Source organism: Onychomys torridus, chromosome 7 (assembly GCF_903995425.1).
Source record: "Onychomys torridus chromosome 7, mOncTor1.1, whole genome shotgun sequence".
NCBI lineage: Eukaryota > Metazoa > Chordata > Mammalia > Rodentia > Cricetidae > Onychomys > Onychomys torridus.
Genome location: NC_050449.1, coordinates 38,413,313 through 38,422,492, shown reverse-complemented (window position 1 = coordinate 38,422,492; position 9,180 = coordinate 38,413,313).

The window sequence follows — 9,180 nt, the reverse complement described above, 5'->3', positions numbered from 1 at the left end:
CAACTCGTTTCCCTGGTTCTATAAAGGTGATGGACAAGGGGTTGCAGAGAGCCTGTTTTGAGCAGTCCACCGCAGAGCCCTTTTTTACCTGAATCCAATCATGACTCGAAGATTGTCCCCAGTAGGCATTCCTGGTAGTCTCACATCCCCATTTGGCACAGTATAGGGACTCAGGCCCTCCACATTTTAAAACTTGTTTTCTATTTCTCCTATCTCTAGGACAGACGTAGAACTCCAGACCACAGAGTTCGGCATGGGCATGTGGGTTCGAGCACCCATACCAAGGGGGAGGGACTATTTTTACTCTCCATTATAAATTGTTTGGGTTTTCTTGTTCTGGGATATCCCAGGTGTCCAGCCCCATGAATAGTTGGCACAGGTCAGGTGTTAGGGTGGGCCACCAGGTTCTGGGGGTATGGTCGCCTTCAGTTAACCAGACGACCTGTCCAGTAGCAGTGCTGACTTCCCAAACCAGGTGTTGGGGGGAGTGTGGATTAGCTGCTGAGCTAGCTCCTAGGTTACAGGGTAAGGGTACCAGTAGGAGAAACAATACCAGTGCAGCGGACTCGAAGTTTAAGGGGGTTATTAGTCTTTTCCAATTTCCAGTCGGGTCCCGGCTGGGGTGCTGGCTTAAGATGGGAGGCATGGATCCAGGCAGCGATGCCGTCGACCTTTACTGCCATGGGGGTGGTCAGCAGCACAGTATATGGGCCCTTCCAACGAGGCTCGAGGGTCCTGGATTGGTGTCTTCTCACATACACTTCGTCGCCGATCTGGAAGGGGTGTGGGACAGTGGAGCTCCCAGCTGTATAGACGGTGACCAAGGGCTTCCACACCAGTCTCTGGATGAGTTGTAGGGCTCGCAGCCGCACCTGCAAACTTTGGGTATTTGCAAAGGAATCAATGGCAGGGTCAAGGAAATCTGCTATAGGAGGGGGTCCCCCCATATAGGATTTCATAGGGAGTCAGTCCATGGATCGCTGGAGTGTTTCTAGCTCTAAACAGGGCCATGGGAAGGAGTTGGACCCAGTCTTTAGTGCCAGTTTCTAGGGCTAATTTAGTTAGGGTCTCTTTAATTGTTCTGTTCATTCGCTCTACCTGTCCTGAACTTTGGGGTCTGTAAGTGCAATGTAATTTCCAATTTATCCCCAAAAGCTTGGCCACCATCTGACTTACCTGAGAGACGAAAGCAGGGCCATTATCTGACCCTATTACCTTAGAGAGCCCAAATTGAGGAAAGATCTCTTTTAAAATCTTCTTGCCCACCACTTGTGCTGTTTCTTGTTTGGTGGGGAAGGCTTCTGTCCAGCTGGAGAAGGTATCTACAAAGACTAGGAGATATTTAACTCCGTTTTTGCCAGGCCTGATCTCAGTGAAATCAATCTCCCAGTTGGTGCCGGGTCATTCTCCTCTCATCCTGACTCCAGCGGGTGCCTGGAACCGGCCTGTATTGACCTTGGCAGAGGGAATACAAGAGTCTACAACTTGTTAATTATGCCCGATAAATCTGGAATGTAATGAAACTGTTCCTCTCTCTGTAAAAGAGTCTCTAGCTTTTTATAACCCAAGTGAGTCCACCTGTGCAGGTAAGTGACCAGTCTCCTTGCATCCTTTTGGGGCAGTATAGTTTTATTTTTGTATTCCCAAGTTCCGGTCGAGTCATTAAAGGTTGCCTTTAACTTTTTGGCCATCTCTATGTCCTGATCTGAATACTGGAAGAGAGGCTGTTTGTTTGGCTGCCCTTCCTGGGATGTGGTTAAGGCAAGGGTTTGGTTTTGTAAGGCTGTCTTCCTAGCAGTTTCATCCACCATGCTGTTTCCCACCACTACAGGGTCCCTCCCCACCCGGTGACCCTGACAATGGATGATGCTCACCTTCTTAGGTAGGAAGAGGGCCTGCAGGAGGTCTAGGCTTTCTTTTTTGTTTTTAATATCTTTTCCTGCTGAAGTTAACAGGCCCCGCCTTCGATAAATCTCTCCATGGACATGTGCGGTAGCAAAAGCATACCGGCTGTCTGTGTAAATGTTGACTTTTTTCCCCTGGGCCTTTGTCAATGCCTGCATCAGGGTGATGAGTTCGGCCCTCTGTGCTGAGGTTCCGGGCTCCAGGGCCGACACCCAGATGACTGTGGTCCCATCTACTACTGCTGCCCCCGCCTTTCGCTCACCGTTATGCAGGAAACTGCTCCCATCCGTGTACCAGGTGTGTTCAGCATCTGGCAGAGGTTGGTCAGTCAAGTCCTCATGGGTCCCGTGCACTTCTGCCAGGATTTGATGACAATCATGTTTGATGGAGAGGTGAGAGTCCGAGTCCAGAAGTAGAGTCACTGGGTTGAGAGAGACCGCAGCCCCAAACCGAATCCAGTCAGGATTTAATAGCATTGTCTGGTAGTGGGTGATCCGGGCATTTGAAAGCCATCGGTCAGGGGGCTGGCGAATAACTGTCTCTATGGCATGGGGGGCCGTCACTGTCAAGGGCTGTCCCAAGGTTAGCTTATCAGAGTCTTTTACCAATATGGCCACAGCCGCAATGATATGGAGACATGGGGGCCATCCGGCCGCCACATTGTCCAGTTTCTTTGAAAAGTAGGCCACCGGTCTTTTCTAGGGCCCTAATTTTTGGGTCAAAACTCCTTTTGCAATTCCCTGTCGTTCATCCACATATAAAGTGAATGGCCTGGTCAAATCTGGGAGGCCCAAAGCGGGAGCTGATAATAAGGCCTTTTTAATTCGATCAAAGGCCTGTTTTTGTTCTTTTTCCCACCGGAATGGGGCATTGGCCTTGGTAAGGGGATACAGAGGGGCTGTCAGCTCAGCAAATCCTGGTATCCATAAGTGACAAAATCCAGCTCTTCCCAAGAACTCCCTCAGGGCCCGTGCGCTTGTGGACAGCAGGATCTGGGTGATGGCTTGTTTACGACCCTCTGTTAGCCACCTCTGTCCTCCTTCTAGCTTATAGCCCAGGCAGGTCACTTGTTTGACACAAATTTGGGCCTTTTTAGCTGAGGCCCTATACCCTAATTCCCCTTTTTCTTGGAAGTAAATCTGGGCTCCTACTTTTGAGAGGAGGTCTCTTCCCAAAAATGGATAGGGGCAGTCTGGAACTAGGAGGAATGAGTGAGTGACTAACCCTGTCCCAAGGTGTACTTTCCGTTCAGTCGTCCATCAGTACAGCTTTCCTCCCATGGCACCCTGTACCCAGGATGTCTTAGAACTCAAGGGACCTCTTGATTGGGTTAGGACCAAATATTAGGCACTGGTGTCAACCAGGAAGGTTACTGGCTGGCCCCCCACTCGAAGGGTTAACTGGGGCTCAGGGGGGGACTCCTGGCCCTGACTGTCCTAGTCTACATCATCCTGTAGGGACAATACTTGTGCCGGCTTCTGGGGTCCTCTTGTCTGTCTTTTATTTTTAGGGCAGTCCTTGGTCCAGTGTCCTATTTCCTTCAATATACACACTGGTTGCGGCTCACTTGAGGTCTCTTTTCATCTCCCAGGCCCCTACCTAACCTAGCCCCTCTCTCTTCTGGCTGTCGCACTATGGTGGCCAAGATTTTACTTAGCTCCCTAGTACGCCTCTTGTCTCGCTTGTCCTCCTGCTCCCTACGCAGTCTTTCTTCCTTTTCTTCCTGTGTCTCTCTTTTATTAAAAATCTGTTCCGCTTCCTTGACTAAATCCTGCAAGGTGTACCCCTGAAGCCCCTCCAACCACTGTAGGTTAGTCCGTATGTCTGGGGCTGATTGCCTGATAAAGTACATGATGACATGGGATTGCCTGTCTGCAGCAGAGGGGTCAAAGGGTGTATACATATGATATCCTTCCATCAACCTCTCTAGGAATCCTGTGGGTGTTTCCTCAGCCCCTTGTATTATCGCACGTACCTTGGCCAAATTGGTGGGGTGCCTTCCAGCCCCTTTGAGACCCACCAACAGAACCTGGCGATAAAGACGGAGCCGCTCCCTACCAGCTGCGGTGTTGAAGTCCCAATCAGGGAGGGTTAATGGGAACATTTCATTGATCTCATTAGGCAACTGCGTCGGTCTGCCATCTTCTCCTGGAACATTTTTGCGAGCCTCTAGGAACACCCACTGCCGTTCCTCTGTGGTGAGGAGAGTCTGTAAGAGCTGCTGACAATCGTCCCAAGTGGGCTGGTGGGTTAACAGAATGGATTCAATCAAGCCTGTCAGGGCCTGAGGGTCTTGTGAAAAGGACAGCTTGTGAGTTTTCCAGTTATATAAGTCTGAAGCAGAAAAAGGCCAATACTGAAATTGGCCGGCCACTGTCCAGAGGGGAAGAGCATGGGCTGTCCAGACCCCCTCACTGTCCCCTCCTCAATCACGGCGGAGGCACATACGACTGCTGGGAGGTGGTGAGGGAGCCAGAGGCAGTGGTAGCACCTGGGGCCCCACCTCCGGTTCAGTGGAATCTGGGGAGGGAGCAGATGGGGAAAGGGAGCCCTCTAGGGGGCCCCTTTGTTCTTCTCTTATTGAGTGAACAGGTTGGGCATAAGGTGGTGGTGGGGGTCTAACATTGATGGGGGAATCTAACAGTAGCGAATCTGTCTGATCATCAGATAAAACAGGGGGAGGTGAGGAGGAGAAGTCCTTAGCTTTAAAGCCGGACAATTCTTTTAGGGGATAGAGGGAAGATGAGGGTGGAGGGAAGGGAACAAGGGGTGTGGACAGAGGCTGGGGAACAAGGGGAGTGGACAGAGGCTGGGGAACAAGGGGAGTGGACAGAGGCTGGGGAACAAGGGGAGTGGACAGAGGCTGGGGAACAAGGGGAGTGGACAGAGGCTGGGGAACAAGGGGAGTGGACGGAGGCTGGGGAACAAGGGGAGTGGATGGAGGCTGGGGAACAAGGGGAGTGGATGGAGGCTGGGGAACAAGGGGAGTGGATGGAGGCTGGGGAACAAGGGGAGTGGACGGAGGCTGGGGGAGGAAGGGCTTGATCCATTTTGGGGGGTCTCAGGCAAGATCCTCCCAAATGACTATGTAGGGGACCTGATCAGGGTGTCCATGAGGGCCGGGCTGAAAAACTCGAGCCTTCACCTGTAAGAGAACATCAAGATTAAAAGAGCCATCCTTTGGCCACCCTACATTAAGAGCAGGCCATTCTGAAGAACAGAAAGCGATCCATTTCTTTTTCCGGACCTCCAGTGACAAGTTATGGGCCCGGGCCGTAACATCTTTCCAGTGATCTAAAGTGAGGCTTAAGTGGGTTGTTAGTCGTCCCATTTCTCTAGAGGCCACAAGACAGACAACAAAGACAATCAATGCTAAACAGAAACAAACAAGACTAGACAAACTCCGCACAGTGCCCGAGTGAGTACAAATGAGGAAGGAAACTTCAGATGGGAGGGACCAGCCGTGCCTTAACTCCCTAGAACAAAGAGACACTCGGATCTCTTCCTCCCTCCAAACAACCCTAGAGTGGGACTCCAGGGCGGGACCAGGGGTCTGGGCATGTCTGCCTTCCGCACTGGCCCAAACACAAATTCAGATACAAGTCCTGTACAGGCACTTTTGGATCCCAAAACGTAGAACAAAGAAAACGACAAACATTAAAGACATGAAATGCTAGAGCTCTGTCTTACCTCCAACTGGCCTTGGAATTTGGGTCTGGGAGCGCCCAAATCCCGGACGAGCCCCCAAATGAAAGATCCCAGACCCCTGAGATACTTTTGTCTGCGAGAGGGGCCCCCCAGAAACCAAGATTCCAAACCAGCAGATGCAACATGCATGAGGAATGTATTCAGCACTGGCACAAGTGGGCTCTCTGTCCTGGTCAGTCAGAGAGCCCTGAGCAGCAGTTACAAGCATTTTTAGAGGCAGAAACTACAAAATTAGCAGAAGAGACCAGATGCCCCGGGTTTGGCCCAATTTAAAAATCATCATATATTTCAGCAATCATTTTGTTACACGGGAAATTTTGTAACACTCATTGTAAACTGGTTGGCTCGGGAGATCTAGGGGGAGCGGTTACTCTGGAGGGGAGTTCACATAGTTACAGGCTTGTTGTTGGCTAACATTTGACCTAGTTTGCTGGACTCGCCAGATGGTCCTTATCTTGGGTCCCATTTGGGGAATTTTTAAACAGAGACTTATTATTATTTTAATCTATAATTACAGACCTTGTCCCAAGGCCGACGGCTGGACTCTGAAACTTTTTACTTATTTCCAGGGAGAGGATGGGTCAGTGTCTAACGCAAGCAAGTTTACAGAAGCAAAGTCAGCAATTTGCAATTGTAAAATGTATCTCTAATTTTTTTTCCTCATTGACAAAAAAAAAAAAAAAAAAAAAAAAAAGCATGTCAGTGGGCAGATTGTAAGCATTGCAGCTAGGATGGAAAAGCTAGGATGGAAAGGTATCCTGGCAGTCTGGAGCCAAGAAATATCACAAAGTCACTGTAAGCATAGCAGCTTTACAGTCTGCTCCCCGGAAAGGTTTCCCCGGTACAACAATTCTGCCAGGCTAGGGAAAGGTTTCCCCAGCAAAAGTGTTACAATTTTGCTCAGCTCGGATCTGCTCATGCTCTGGTGAAAAGTTGTTACTTCTCTGCTCCACTCCATTTGGTGAAAGAAGGTGGGCACCCAAACCTCATTCAAGAGATTTATTAGGAGGGAAGAATCCAGGAAGGAGGCTGCCCCTGCCATGATGGAAAAAGGCAGCAGCAAACTGAACAGGCACAGGGCTTATAAAGGGCTTCTTAGAAGTTTTTTCCAGGGTGAAGATTTTCAGGGTGGGAGTTGGTTGGATTTCAATCCCTGAGTTTGGACAAGCTCAGAGATTAGCTGGATTTCGTGCTCAGGGATTGCTTGATTTTCCTGCTTAGGAATTGGGTGGGTTTTTTTGTTTTGTTTTGTTTTGTTTTGTTTTTTTGTTTTTGGGGGTTTTTTTGTATTGAGTTGGTCAGGAGCAGAATGTTTCTTTAGCTCTGGTTTCAGGGCCAAAGTGTGTTTCCTTCACTGGCTCTGGTTTCAGGGTCAGGGTGTGTTTCGTTGGCTGGCCCCTTTACCCTACACAGATGAACATGGATCCACTGGTCCTATCACATGCCATGTTACTCTGGAGCTGCCAGCCTGATGGATTAAGCAAACAGCCTCTGCTCCTCACCTTCAAACCCCTCTCCAAGGCTCAGAGAATGTTGCAGAAGAATGGGCAGGAAGCATGTAAGAGCTGGAGGATGGGAGGAGAGCTGTGAAATGCTGTCTTCTGGAACGGCATGACTGATGGACACATCAACTCAAAGCAGCTGTGATTACCTGCATGAGAGCTGCACAAGATCAGGCCAGTCAAAATCCCAACGTGGAGGGGTGGGATTCCAGAGACCCCTCTCCTAGTTAAGGAGCTATTGACAGTAACTGCTGAGAGGGGAAGACACAGTTTTCTTTGGGGTGTGCCTGCTGGTAGGTTGGCCTTGCCCCAGTGGATGGCCTTACACTCACTCACACCTACACTTGCTCACACATGATTAGGAGTTATTGGGCTCAGAGTGAAAGACCCCAGACCCCTGGGATACTTTCGTCTGCGAGAGGGCTCCCCCAGAAACCAAGATTCCAAACCAGCAGATGCAACAAGCAAGAGAAATTTATTCAGCACTGGCGCGAGCGGGCTCTCTGCCCTGGTCAGTCAGAGAGCCCCGAGCAGTGGTTACAAGCATTTTTAAAGGCAGAAACTACAAAATTAGCATAAGATACAAGGTGTCCCGGGTTTGGCCCAATTTAAAAATCATCATATATTTCAGCAATCATTTTGTTACACGGGAAATTTTGTAACACTCATTGTAAACTGGTTGGCTCAGGGGAGATCTAGGGGGAGCTGAAACTTTTTACTTATTTCCAGGGAGAGGATGGGTCAGTGTCTAACGCAAGCAAGTTTACAGAAGCAAAGTCAGCAATTTGCAACTGTAAAATGTATCTCTAATTTTTTTCTCAAGAGGACCAGTAATAATAATAATAATAATAATAATAATAATAATAACATGAAATCCTAAGCAGGTTGGTGGGCCCAGGGGGCTTGGAGAGGCAGTAGGGGTGGACAAAATCAAAACACTTGAATACATGTTTGAAATTTTCAAAGACAAAATTTTTTTTTAAAGAAAACATCTTGTTGGAGAGATATGTGGTAGTTTGAATGTAACTGGCCTCCACAATCTTGTAGGGAGTGGCAGTATTAGGAGGTGTGGCCCTGTTGAAGTAGATGAGACCTTGTTGGAGGAAGTGTGGCACTGTGGGAGTGGGCTTTGAGGTCTCCTATGCTCAAGATATCGCCCAGGGTCACAGTCCATTTCCTGTTGCCTTCTGATCAAGATACAGCCAGCACCATGTCTGCCTGTATGCCACCATGCTCCCTACTATAGCAATAATGGACTGAACCTCTGAAACTGTAAGTGAGTCACCCCAATTAAATGTTTTCATGTTTTCTTTATAAGAGTTGCCACGGTCATGGTGTCTCTTCACAGCAATAGAAACCCTAACTAAGACAAAACATCTTGTTGGAGAGATGGCTCAGAGGTTAAGAGCACTTGATGCTCATGTAGAGGACCTGAGTTCAGTTCCTAGCACCACATGGCGGTTCACAACAGTCTGTAACTCAGTTTCAAGGATCCGATACCCTGTTCTGGCTTCCTTGGGTACTGCACACACATGCACTTACATTCATGTTAGCAAAACATTCATACATACAAAATAAATCTTTTTTCAAAAGAAAGAGATCAACCAGGATCCTGAAAAGGTTGCTTGAGAATGCAGTTAAGCAGATACATGGAGCAGTGCATCAGTGAGCTGTGTGGACCTGCGTGACCCCAGCCTGGAACCCCCTTCAGGACGGCTCACACCCCCAACTGATAGGATTCATGTCCCCTGAGAGTCACAAACAGCCCAGCCACAGGTACCACCCCAGGAGAACCTGCTGCCTCACCCAAGTCCACATCCCCTCCTAGGAACAGCTTATGCTCACACTGGGCGATGTGCCCTTTGCCTTAATTCAAGATGACACTAGGCTCCTCTGGTGAGAACACGGTGGAGTTGACTGAGGCTGCCTCTCTGAAGTCGACCTTCTCTCTCCTTCTTGTGGCTTTCCTCCCTGCCTTGCAGGTGTCCTGCATTCCCATGAGCACCTGCACACAGATCTCCACCTCAAGGTTTGTTTCCCAGAGAACTCAAAGGATGACAGTGCA